Here is a 13,020-nt window from a genome sequence, read left to right on the forward strand (position 1 = left end):
GTGGATATCGCCAACGATGTAAAGGCGCTCGAGAATTCGGGTATCGCCTGCAGAATCTTGTCGACATACAGGGCCAATACAAGATCTCGGGCAGCAAGGAGCATGAGAAGGACTCACTGGTTCACCTCGCCGAGGCCATCATTGACCCCTACTACAGAGACATGAAGGATTCCTGCAACAAGGACAAGCGTGCCTGGCACTTGGCCTGGATGGAGAAACTCGACAAAGCTCATGTCGTGTACGCGGCCAAGGAGGCGTACACGAGCTACGACATGTACAGGTGGATCATTGACATGAGGAAGTGCCTCCTTCCCCAAAATGGCAAGGGATCCAGCCGGAAGCAGAGCAATGGCAAGCGTCGTTGCAACAATAAGTAGATGATTAGATCCTCGTCTCTCCTAGTTTAGTATGCATGTAATTGCTTCCTTTGGTGTGTGGAAATGTTATGTGTGTAGTCACTTGTGTAATTATATGCTTAATTTGGTTTTGCAATGCTATCTTTTTAAGTATATATGTTGATGCTCTGGTGACGGCGCAAATCACATCGCACACAGACTAAACAATGGAACCCGTCGGTGATGATTTCATCAATCACTGATAATTGTATACCAGCAATCGTTTGCTCACATCACACACGGCTTGTTAACACGAATCGTTTGTGTTGTTATCGGTCTTCCCACATGTTTCCGATTACAGACCTGTTTCCCGCGTATCACCACTACAAAAAAATACACTTCCATAATGATACGTATTTGTCACAGTAGGTCACGTTTTCTGTCATGCATGTACATCCATGACGATTTTATGATAGAATTAAGATAGTCATACCTGTGCTGTCGTAGAAGTGTTCCATGACATTACCAAAATTATCATCACGGAAGTGTCCACTTCCATGACAATAAATGCCGTGTCAAGGAAGTGCTTTCGTCAAGGGTGACTGACACGTGGCATCCATCGTAATGGGTTGCCGTTAAGCTATCGGGTCCGGTTTTGGATCCGATAACCCGCTAACAGCCACGACCGATGACGATTTTCCACGTGTAAAATTCTCATTGGCCGACGGAACCACATGTCAGCACCACGAAAGGACAGATGTCAACCGCCCAACGGACAGGAGGCGCCTATGATACATCGACACGTGGCAAGGCCCAACAGCGGCCCATTTAGGGCCCAGTCAAAATTAGCGGGCCAACCCATTAACGGCCTGCTTGCAGATGGACCATTCACAGTTAAGGCCCATACGTCTAGTGTCAAATCGACACGTCAACGACCCGTCCTAAACTTGTCATCATCGCAGCCCATGGTCACTTCTGGCCCGTTAACAGTCTGCTAAGTATTTGGGTCGAATTACGGCCCGGCGTGTTTTCGGCCTGTTAAAGGTCCTGCTACATTTGGGCCCATTTATAGGCCATTGAAACTTTCGGCCCATAAACGACCGTGAAGGATTTGGGTCATATTCGGCCATGTCTGACATTCGGCCTGTTAGAGGCCCACTATAGATTTGGGCCACTTTTAGCCTGTTGTGATTTTTGGCCTGTTAACGGCGGATAAAATCCATAGGCCATATGTGGCCCAACGTCACATCTGGCCTATTAACGGCCCATATAAAGCTGACACTAATCAAGCCCGACTGAACTTCCGGCCTGTTAAAGGCCCGTGTAGTAGGTCGGCACATTTAGAGCCCGTCTGAATTTCAGCCTGTGAACGATCCGCATTTTAAATGGGCCACCAGTTCGGCCTACTAATGACCAGTGGGTTATTTGGCACAATCAGGGCCCAATCTCACTTTCGGCCTATTAAAGGCCCATGTTTTTTATGGGCTCAAGATATCTACACATGTAAATAGCCTATTGTTATTGAGGGCCCAAATTATGTTTAGGCCTATTAAAGGCCCACTGTGGGCACAGGCCTACCAAAAAATATGAAAGCTTATGCTGATTAGGCCTAGATATTTTTAGTGGGCTACATGCAAATTACGACCCATAGTCGTTTTTAGCCCAATTGGAATGGGCCTGACGAATGTTGGCACGTTGGGCTCCTACGAAGCTTTCGGCCGAATACATTACTAAGATAAACCTACACTATACAAGCATCATAATTACTGCATCCTTTGGCAGCATCATAAATGATGTATCACAACAAAATAAATTCCAACCATACAACAAAAGGCTTGTTGGCATAAAGTTTACAGTCCTTGCAGAGAAAAGCACCATCAGATGTATAGAAGCACATATCATTTGACCTAAGTGCTAGGTTTCAGGCTGTAGAATATAATGGAGCAGCATGATCTTCCCCTTTTTTCCGCCATTGCTCTTGAACAACAAAGCAAATGTCGGATAGTCTGGTTTCAAAACCATTCATATCTTGACGATATTTGTCAACCACTATTCTTGTTTCTGAAACGACGTCCATTAGGGATTGGACTTGTGTCTGGAGCACAGATATATCACTCTGTCTAGCTGGAAGATTTTGTTCAGTAGGCGATTTGGATGAGGTTACCTTGACAACAAACCCAGAATTAAGCAGGAAGGTGCTTTTTGCATTGTTAGTGGAGAGATACTAACGCACTGCAGCAAGAGGTGACATTGTGCCTATGGTAGCCTCGTCAACTTCAGGTGGTTGTGGCTATTGAATCATTTGTTCCATAGCTTGCTAAAAGTTTGAACTTGTAGATTAGTGTAGCAGATAAGTTACTAATGAGACAAAAACAAACAAAGTAGGTTTCACCTTTATACATAACTTATTTTGGAGAACTACTATAATACATTAGCATGTATTGTAGTGCCAACTACATAATAAAATCACTTTCGGAACATATGTCCATGTAGCATGCCTACTGTATTGTCTATTTCCTCACATTCGTTGACATCTAAGGATAAAGAGACATGGTTTAAAGTAGGATGAACATAATATGCCATCATTCATATCATGGGCAAACAGATATAAACCAAACAGGCTATTGTATCATTGTGTGCACACGTGAACATCACAACTAGATTACAGATCAAGACCAAGAGAATATCCTTCATCTCTTGTAAACCAAGTAAGGTGAAATGATACGTTAAGACAACTATGTATAAAAGCGAACAGAGTAACTGACATTGGCTGCAAACCAAGCAGATAAATGAACACATCACAGTACCAATCAGTTCAAAGGCAGGAGGAGTAAGGACTTACAATAGCGGCTTGAACTGGTGTAATCATGCCCTTCATCTTGCTGGTGTGGCAATCCTTGAAGATTTGCATTGCATTCGGTTCAGGTTCTTTTTGGTCCGCACGGTCTTTCCTCTGTATTTGGAACAAGTCAATATAGATACGATAATACGGCACAGAAAAAAGAAGGAAGTCGCAACTATTTACAAGAGCCTCGCAGTGTGCAATATAGCTACGAGATCCTGTTGTCTGTTGGAATTTCACTTTAGAATGGTTGGTCTTGTTCTTTAAACAGTTAGCCTAGAAGAAGATACACTTGTAAGGCACATACATAAATACAAGTTCAATATGTGTTCTGATCAAATACATATAGCCTACATATGAGACAAAAATTCTGGATAGTGAAATCATAAATTTATGATGACCAACAAAAAATTGCTACGTTGGCAAAATGTTAAACTAGCGCTTATTACGCTAATAACCGATTAGCGATCGCATCTAGTGGCTTCCTACAGTCAGCCTGGCTCTGGTACCAAGGTTGTCAGGACCGGTTTTCCAATAAAACATTTATTGAGAAACCGACCCTTATATGAAACCAGTATAGAAGAATCCTTCTTACTGGTGGACAAATCCTTGATACAGAAATCCAGAAGTACTAAATATTATACAAGGTTGAGCTGAGGTTGCTCAACAATTTATTACAAGCACGCCGATATAATACATAAGGGCGGATATGACACAAGGAGTATGGTGGCATAACTACTGACTCGTAATAAGAGTGGTGGTGGATATGTCACAGCGAAATGGGTGACAAGACTCCTAAATTTTACAGCTCATCGAGCGCCGGAGTGAGGCTCGATGATTTTATTGGTGTATTGGAAGCGTATATAACACAAGTGACCAATTCCAGGATCGCACGGAACTGACTGGGACTCCTCTAGGCGTCGGACTCTCTATCGAACTCTTCATCCATAAGATCGCCTTCGTCAACATCTGGCCAAATCAACAAGCCAGGTGAGTACTTTGAATGTACTCGCAAGACAGTTTGGACATAAGATATAACAAATGCAAACATGATGCACATGAGCAGATTAGTAATGCGCACTTAGATAATAAATTGCACTGCACGATAAATAAAAAGGAAGTCAGGCGGTAGTCCTCCCGAAATCCCAATAAAATAGCTGAAGACCGATCGGGTGTCTGAAGCGACGCCTCGAAAGGTAAAATAAATTAACAATGCCGCAGTCAGGCGTCAGAGCGACACCACATAAAGGGCTCATATTGAAATATAAATGACAGTGCGTGCCACAGTCGGACGTCTAAGCGACATCTCGAAAAGGGCTTATATCAAAAGTAAATAGCAAGAATGCCACAGTCGGACGTCTGAGCGACATCACATAAAGGGCTTATATCAAAGTAAATAACAAGAGTGCCACAGCCGGACGTCTGAGCGACATCACATAAAGGGCTTATATCAAAAGTAAATAACAAGAGTGCCACAGTCGGACATCTGAGCGACATCACATAAAGGGCTTATATCAAAAGTAAATAACAAGAGTGCCACAGTCGGACGTCTGAGCGACATCACATAAAGGGCTTATATCAAAAGTAAATAACAAGAGTGCCACAGTCGGATGTCTGAGCGACATCACATAAAGGGCTTATATCAAAAGTAAATAACAAGAGTGACACAGTCGGACGTCTGAGCGACATCACATAAAGGGCTTATATCAAAAGTAAATAACAAGAGTGCCACAGTCGGACGTCTGAGCGACATCACAGAAAGGGCTTATATTTCATTATTCGAATTCAAGTAGCTCATGAATTTAAATCATCTCAAGGGAATACTCATGTATGTAATAATAAACTGGTTAGTCCATCCACAGGAATAACATTCAGCCGGGTTTACCATTCATGTTTATACACCGGGGATTTCCACTGAGACTAACACAGAGACTGACGCTGAGACGGACGTTGAGACTGATACTGATACTGATATGGATATGTTGACCAAGATCCTTGACCATGGACACGGTTACTCGGATGGGTTTGACTCTGCAGAGTTTGTACTCTTTAACCACAGCCAACGGATTTCAGTAGTCACAAAGGACTAGTTCCGTTTACGGTATTTTAGGAGAAACACATCTAACCAGTACACACCCATTCCACATTCCGCTGCCAGGGATCACCCTAGGCAACGTTCAAGAAAAACTTTAAGACGGGGAGGCCACAACCTCGAGTAGCATGGGATCAAATTTATATCGCGCGCTCTAAGGGGTGCCCCCCTCTCGGTCCCAACTGGAAACACCCATGCCCCCTGACCGGATGACGGGCTTTAATCTAGGGCCATGGAATCCTCATCACGGCCCCTCTATTTGGTGTGTACGAGGAAAGAGGTTTGCAACTTACTAAACCGTATTCTTTGCAGAAAACATGTGGCAGCACGAAAAGGGGACGGACGGTAACGTGGCTTGATCCACGTTAACACTGGAGTTTAACGGTTGACATAAGACTGGCATGCTTCAACAATACCATCTTATCACCTTTCATGTCACCACATGATCATGTTATCTCCCATCAAATGATCACATCAAGTTTCGAAGCATACTGGTAGTTGCCTTGCATGCAATATAACACTCACTGATGCTCATATAAACATGCCATGAACTAACTATTCAAGCAAACATGCAAAACACTCATCATATCAAAGTTTCAAACATGCTTGCCTGGTTCGGAGCAGTCCGTGTCTAGCTCGGTGAAGTTTGCGGCTCCGTCACCTCCTCCGGTATCTACGGTATAAAGAGAACGCGTACTAACGTAAATACCGAGTGTGTATAAAAGTTGTTCCAAATATTTTTCAAATAAATATGATAAAAAAACTAGACAGAAAAATAAAGCTGACAGAAAAAGAATCAACTCAAAATCATCTCTCGTTTAAAAGTTATTAAAGTTTTAGTCCAGGGACCCATCTGTAATGAAACAGAAACTTTCCAGGGCTAGTTCATAAAAAGGACAGAAAACGCCTCAGTTAGAAAACGTATTTTGCCCGAAGGCGTTTTCAGAAAACGTTTCGAAAAAGAGAAAAAGCTGACGAGGGGGTCCCACCCGTCAGGTTTGAATTTCAAACAAAGCACACCAGCGCCCGAGGACCGCAGTGGCCGCCGGCGTCGATCCCCGGCGAGGTAGGGGAAGTGGTTGGTACCTACGGACTCACGGTGCTCTTCCGCACCTGTGGGTGGTGGAGTTGGTCGTCGGCGAGCACCACGTCAACGGCGGCCTCTACTCCGGCGGACGGTGGTCCGGGTGGTGATGGATCTCGCCGAGGAGGGCTGCAACCATCAAATTGGGGCTCGGGTTAGAAGAGTGGGTGCATGATGAGGCTGCTGGCAAGGTTTGGGAGGCGGGGGTGGTCTCACTAGAGGGAATCGTGCCGGAGCCCAAAGCGGATCGGGGCGGCCGGAGTCGGGGAAGAAGGCCTCCCCGAGGTCTCCCTAGTAGCTAGGCATGGCTCTGGTGAGGTGTAGGAGTGGTGCTGGGTTGAAGGCGAGCTCGAGGCTCCCTTTTATAGCCGGTCCGAGGCGGTTGCCGAGAACGGGATAACTCCGGCGATGATTACGGCGAGGCAGCGGTCGAACGGGGGTTTTAGGCGACTGGGCAGGTACGGATTGGTCTACTAGTCCCATCCAGAGGCTAATCTTGGTACAACTTGGGCGATACTCCAGGCCTTCGACAGAACGGCCTCACGAGCTCGTCGACGGCAGAGAGCACGCTCTGCGCATCGCAGGCCACGGCGACGGTGCTGCAGCGCGTCCAGAGAAGAGGACGGCCACGCGGAGGCTCCTGGTGGTGTGGGCGGTGCTCGACGGCGCCGTACCTCGCTGAGCTTCTCTGGCGGCCGCAGCGAGCGTTGCTGTCGCCGCTCACGGGGGCGGTGTACCTCTGCCAGCTCACCGCCGATGCTCGCAACCGTCCAGACGACCGTGCGGTGCGATGGATAAGAAGAAGGAGCAGTGAGCAAGAGGCCAGAGCGAGCACTGGTGAGATCTACGCCGAGGCTGTGAAGAAAACGACGCTGTCGACTGAACCCAACACTGGAACTCTGAATTTTCTGAATTTGAACAAAAACAGTGCATGCCAACTGTTCGATGAATGATTCTGGCATGTGGAAATTTTTTCTAGAGCTGATCTTTGGTGAGGTGGTCTCTCAATACATCTGGGGGCTGCCTGATTTATCTCAGAATTTTTGGAGAAGAAAAATAATGAATTTCACCCAAAATGGCAAATCTGGTCCAAACTTGCAGCAAGCAAAATTTGAAAAATTTGAATTGTGGACAAGTGGATCTTGAGGGATCTAGGTTGGGGGTACTAAGGACTAGTTAGAGGAGTTTGTTTGGAACCAAAACTCAAAAGGGATCTGGTGGTTCCTTTGTAAATCACTAAGGTTCAAAATAAATGACAGAAATAGTTTTGAGGATAAAATAAATAGAGTCAAAATCAAAATGGGTGGAACTTGCTGGGATTGGATATTTGACTTGACTCAAAGTGGAGGGAGGGGTTTTGGAAGAAAATTTTCAACCTAGGTCATGGCAAGAAAAAAAATTGAATGAGGAAGAATCAATTCATAAGTCATATGGTTATTTTTAAAAGAAAGGATTTCAAAGACTTTCCCAAAGAAAATATTTGTGTTGAGTCAACACTAAATGAAAATCCCTCAAGACCAAAGTAAATGTTGGGAAGAACACATAAAATACTTGCCTTAAAGGTTTTTGAGAAGGAGAGGTTTAAAAAAAATTAAATAACCTCCTTCCCCTAAAAAGGAAATTAATAAAACCAAATAAATTTTTTTGGGGTGTTACAACACCTACCCCCTTAGGAAAAATCTCGTCCCCGAGATTTCAGCTGATCCTTAAATAGGTGTGGGTACTCTGTCCGAAGAAAATCCTCTCTTTCCCATGTTGCTTCATCCGCGGTGTGATTGCTCCACTGAACCTTGAAAAACTTAATTGTTTTCTGACGGGTCCTCCTTTCAGACTCCTCTAGTATTTTTATTGGACGTTCCATGTAGGTGAGGTCTGGTTGCACGTCAATGTTCTCATGAGACACCTGCTTCTCGGGGTTGCTTACACATTTCCTTAACTGTGAGATGTGGAACACGTCGTGGATGTCTGACAGCTCTTTGGGTAGGTCTAGCTGGTAGGCTACTGTGCCTCTTCGTGCAACTACACAGAAGGGTCCAATAAATCTTGGGGCTAGCTTTCCTTTAACCTTGAACCATTGCAGGCCCCTCATAGGAGATACTCGTAGATACACATATTCACCGGGTTCAAAGCTGACTTCACGATGCTTTCGATCGTAATAACTCTTTTGTCGGCTTTGAGCTGTCTTGAGTCGGTCCCTGATTAGTCTAACTTTCTCCTCGGCTTCCTTGAGCATGTCTGGGCCGAAGATACGACTGTCTCCTGTTTCTGACCAATTTAATGGAGTACAACATCTCCGCCCGTACAAGGCTTCAAAAGGTGCCATTTGTAGACTGGCTTGGTAATTGTTGTTGTATGCGAACTCGGCATATGGCAAGCTTTCTTCCCAACTGGTTCCATACGTGAGAACACATGCTCTCAGCATGTCCTCTAGAATTTGGTTCACGCGTTCAGTTTGTCCATCAGTCTGGGGGTGGTATGCTGTACTGAATGCTAGTCGAGTCCCCAGAGTTTGTTGTAAATGATCCCAAAATCTAGAGACGAATTGAGTGCCTCTGTCGGATATTATAGTCTTTGGAACTCCATGCAGGCAAACTATACGGGAGAGGTAAAGCTTGGCAAGCTTCTGAGTGGTGTGGGTTGTCTTTACCGGGATGAAATGTGCCACTTTAGTTAATCTATCGGTGATGACCCATATGGCATCATTTCCGTGTTGTGACCGAGGTAGTCCGACAATAAAATCCATTCCAATTTCGTCCCATTTCCACTCAGGTATCCTGTTTGGCTGTAATACCCTTCTGGTTTTTGGTGCTCGGCTTTAATGCGTTGACATGAATCACAACATGCAATGAATGTGGCTATATCCCTCTTCATACCGTGCCACCAAAAAATTTCCTGGATGTCCTTGTACATTTTGGTCCCTCCAGGGTGGATTGAATATGGAGCGGTGTGGCCTTCGGTTAGAATTTGCTGTTTGAGGCCCTCTATGTTTGGTACGCAAAGTCTGTCCTCGTACCATAATATTCCCTCATCGTCTACGACGAATTCTGAAGCTTTGCCCAGACTCACTTTTTTCTTTATGCCTTCAATGCTGGGATGTCCATGCTGAGCTTTCTTAATCTATTCCATTAGGGTGGGCTGTATTTCCAGATTTGACACGTTGCCCTCAGTGACCATCACCAAGTTGAGTTTGGCGAACTCCTGCTGAAATTCAGGCCTCAAGTTCTGTAGACTGTCGTTGCCCGAGCTGGGGTTTCGACTAAGAGCGTCTGCCACTACATTCGCTTTTCCTGGATGGTAGTGAATGCCAACATCATAATCTTTGACTAATTCCAACCAGCGTTGTTGCCGTAAATTGAGTTCTGGTTGTGTGAAAATATATTTGAGGCTTTTATGATCCGTATATATTTCACAACGATTCCCAAGAAAAAAGTGCCTCCACTCTTTGAGTGCATGGATGACTGCTGCCAACTCCAAGTCATGAGTAGGATAATTTTCTTCATGCTTTCGTAGTTGCCTGGAAGCATATGCGACAACTTTGCCGTCTTGCATCAATACGCACCCGAGGCCATTCCGGGATGCGTCACAATACACTTCAAAACTTTTGTGTATGTCTGGCACAACCAATACCGGTGCTGTTGTTAATTTCCTTTTGAGTTCTTGGAAACTTTTCTCGCACGCTTCAGTCCATACAAATTTCTTATCCTTCTTGAGTAACTGTGTCATTGGTTTTGCTATGGTGGAGAATCCCTCAATAAACCTTCGGTAATATCCAACCATTCCTAGGAAACTTCGTACATCTGTTACGTTGGCTGGTGGTTTCCAGCCAAGTACGGCCTTGACTTTTTCTGGGTCTGCGGCAACACCTTCTTGGGTCAATACATGGCCTAGAAAACCAACCTGTCTTAACCAAAATTCACATTTGCTGAACTTGGCGTATAATTGATGTTTCCTCAATTCTCCCAGTACAATTCTAAGATGTTCAGCATGTTCTTCCGGTGTCTTTGAGTATACCAGAATATCATCAATGAACACCACAACAAATTTTTCCATAAATTTCATAAACACTTTGTTCATGAGGTGGACAAAATATGCGGGGGCGTTTGTCAGTCCAAACGGCATTACTGTAAATTCATACAATCCATATCTCGAGGTGAATGCTGTCTTGGGGATATCTTCTGTCCGTACCTTTAATTGATGATACCCCGATCTTAAATCAATTTTCGAGAAAACCTTGGCTTGTGCGAGCTGGTCAAATAAATCATTTATCCGTGGCATCGGATATTTGTTTTCGATGGTGACCATGTTGAGTGCTCGATAGTCTATACATAACCTCAGTGTCCCATCTTATTTCTTTGCAAATAATACTGGTGAACCCCAAGGTGAGGAGCTGGCTCGTATAAATCCTTTGTCTAGTAATTCTTTTATTTGCTTCTTTAATTCTACCAACTCGGAGGGTGCCATTCTGTAAGGTTTCTTGTAAATGGGGGTGGTTCCAGGTGCTAGTTCAATGATGAACTCTATTTCCCGGTCTGGTGGCATGCCTGGTAGTTCTTCGGGAAATACGTCAGGGAACTCACACACCACTGGAACTTTTCTTAACTCTGAAATGTCCACCTTGTTCAACTTTGGTTGTCGTGACATTGGTCTTTCTTGAGCTGCAACTTTTATCGTCTTGCCGTGATGATGAGTAAGAATTACCGTCCGATTGAAGCAGTCGATAAATCCCTTGTTGGTGGTTAACCAGTCCATTCCTAGGATAACATCCAGTCCTTTATTTTCCAATACAATGAGTTTTGCCTGAAACTTTAGTCCTTCAAACTCAATAACCACACCTTGGCAGTAACTCTGAGTGATTTGCTTATTCCCAGGGGACTTGATGATCATGGATTTTTCCAAAGGAAGCATCGAAAAATCATGTTGCAAAACAAAACTCTTTGAAATGAACGAGTGAGAAGCTCCAGAATCAAACAAAACCGTGGCAGGTATTGTGTTGACAAGGAACGTACCGAGTACAATATCCGGGGCATTCTGTGCTTCCTCCTTGGTCACATGGTTCAAGTGACCCTTCTTGTGATTGTTATTGGGGTTGAAGTTGTTACGCTTGGGAGCTGGATTATTTCCACCGTTGTTCGGCTTGGGGCCCGAGTTCCTTGGTTTTGGGCACTGTTTGGCATAGTGTCCTTCCTCTCCACAAGCATAGCAAGTAACACCTGGGCGATACGTAAAATCCTTGTCCCTTGCATGAATTTTTTTGGTTGGGCTTGGAACATTGGTCGTGGATTTGTTCGCTCCATTTTTCTGAAAATCAGTCTTGTTCCGGTTGTTGCGAGCATGAGTAGTCTTGTCCCTTTTGCGCTTGCGAAAATCCTCCAAGCTGTGGCGCTCATTTTCCAATGTAATAGCCTTGTCCACAAGTGTTTTGAAGTCTGGAAAGGTGTGTACGACCAGCTGGCATTTAAGTGCTGGTGCCAGACCGTCCAAAAATTTCTCCATCTTTTTATTTTCAGTCATATGCTCTTCGTTGGCATAACGAGATAATTGAGTAAACTGACTATTGTACTCAGTCACTGTCATGCTTCTCTGCTTGAGGTCATCAAACTCCCTTTTCTTGATCTTCATAATGCTTCTGGGAATATGCGCCCCACGAAAACCTTCTTTAAATTTTTCCCAGGTGATGTTATTTTCATTGGGGTGCATGTGTAGAAAATTTTCCCACCATGATGCAGCTGCTCCAGTGAGGTAGTGAGGTGCATAAAGTACCTTCTCACGGTCCGAACATTGTGCAATAATTAATTTCCTTTCAATGTCTCGAAGCCAATCATCGGCCTCGAGAGGTCTATCAGTGTGAGAGAATGTTGGGGGACGTGTCTTTTGTAGTTCAGACAATTTGGAATGCTGCTGGTATGGTTCACGGTGATTTCCCATATTGATAACATGGTTCATCATTTCTTGATGCTGCTGCTGGCTTTGCTCATAAAGGCGGCATACTTGAGAAAATGCTTCTTCACTGCCTTGCTGACTTGACTGCCCTTGTGTGAAATTGTGGCTTGTCTGGGTACCATAATTTTCTTCCGGCGGACTTGGCATGGAACGAGTCCAGGGACGAGGCATTTTCCACTCTGGGGTATTTTTGCAAAACTCATGAGAAAAACCGAGTGGCAAAATGAATAATTTTGCAAAGGCGGAATTTTTAAAGACTCCAAGATTTTTCAAGAAAAATACTTGATTGCGCATGGAGAAGGACTGCTCAGTACATATCTTACACGCGAGTCGTAATTATACAATACATCACTCAGGATGTGCGTACACATTCCTGACATGTTATTTAGGCTAGTGCACTTCTCTGAGTTCCTACATGATGCGCACACAAACTAATTCTCACTAAACCTACGTACATATAAACATATCATACAAGCTGGCACATCGCACGGCTGCTAGGCGCACTCAGTCAGAGATGGTGAAAACTTCCCTCGGCCTGCCGAGGGTAAGACCCAGTGGTGCAGGAGACTCAACCTCCTCCTCACTAATAGGCTCCAGGCGCGAAGTACTGCGTTGAGGAGTTGGTGTGGGTGCGGTAGGTGGTGCAGCTCTGACTGGAGTAGGAGCAATGACTTGGTCAAACTCCTCAGTGGTAGGCAGGCGGCGAGCGGTGGCTAGGATGGCAGGT

This window comes from Aegilops tauschii, chromosome 7, assembly GCF_002575655.3.
Source record: "Aegilops tauschii subsp. strangulata cultivar AL8/78 chromosome 7, Aet v6.0, whole genome shotgun sequence".
Taxonomy (NCBI): Eukaryota; Viridiplantae; Streptophyta; class Magnoliopsida; order Poales; family Poaceae; genus Aegilops; species Aegilops tauschii.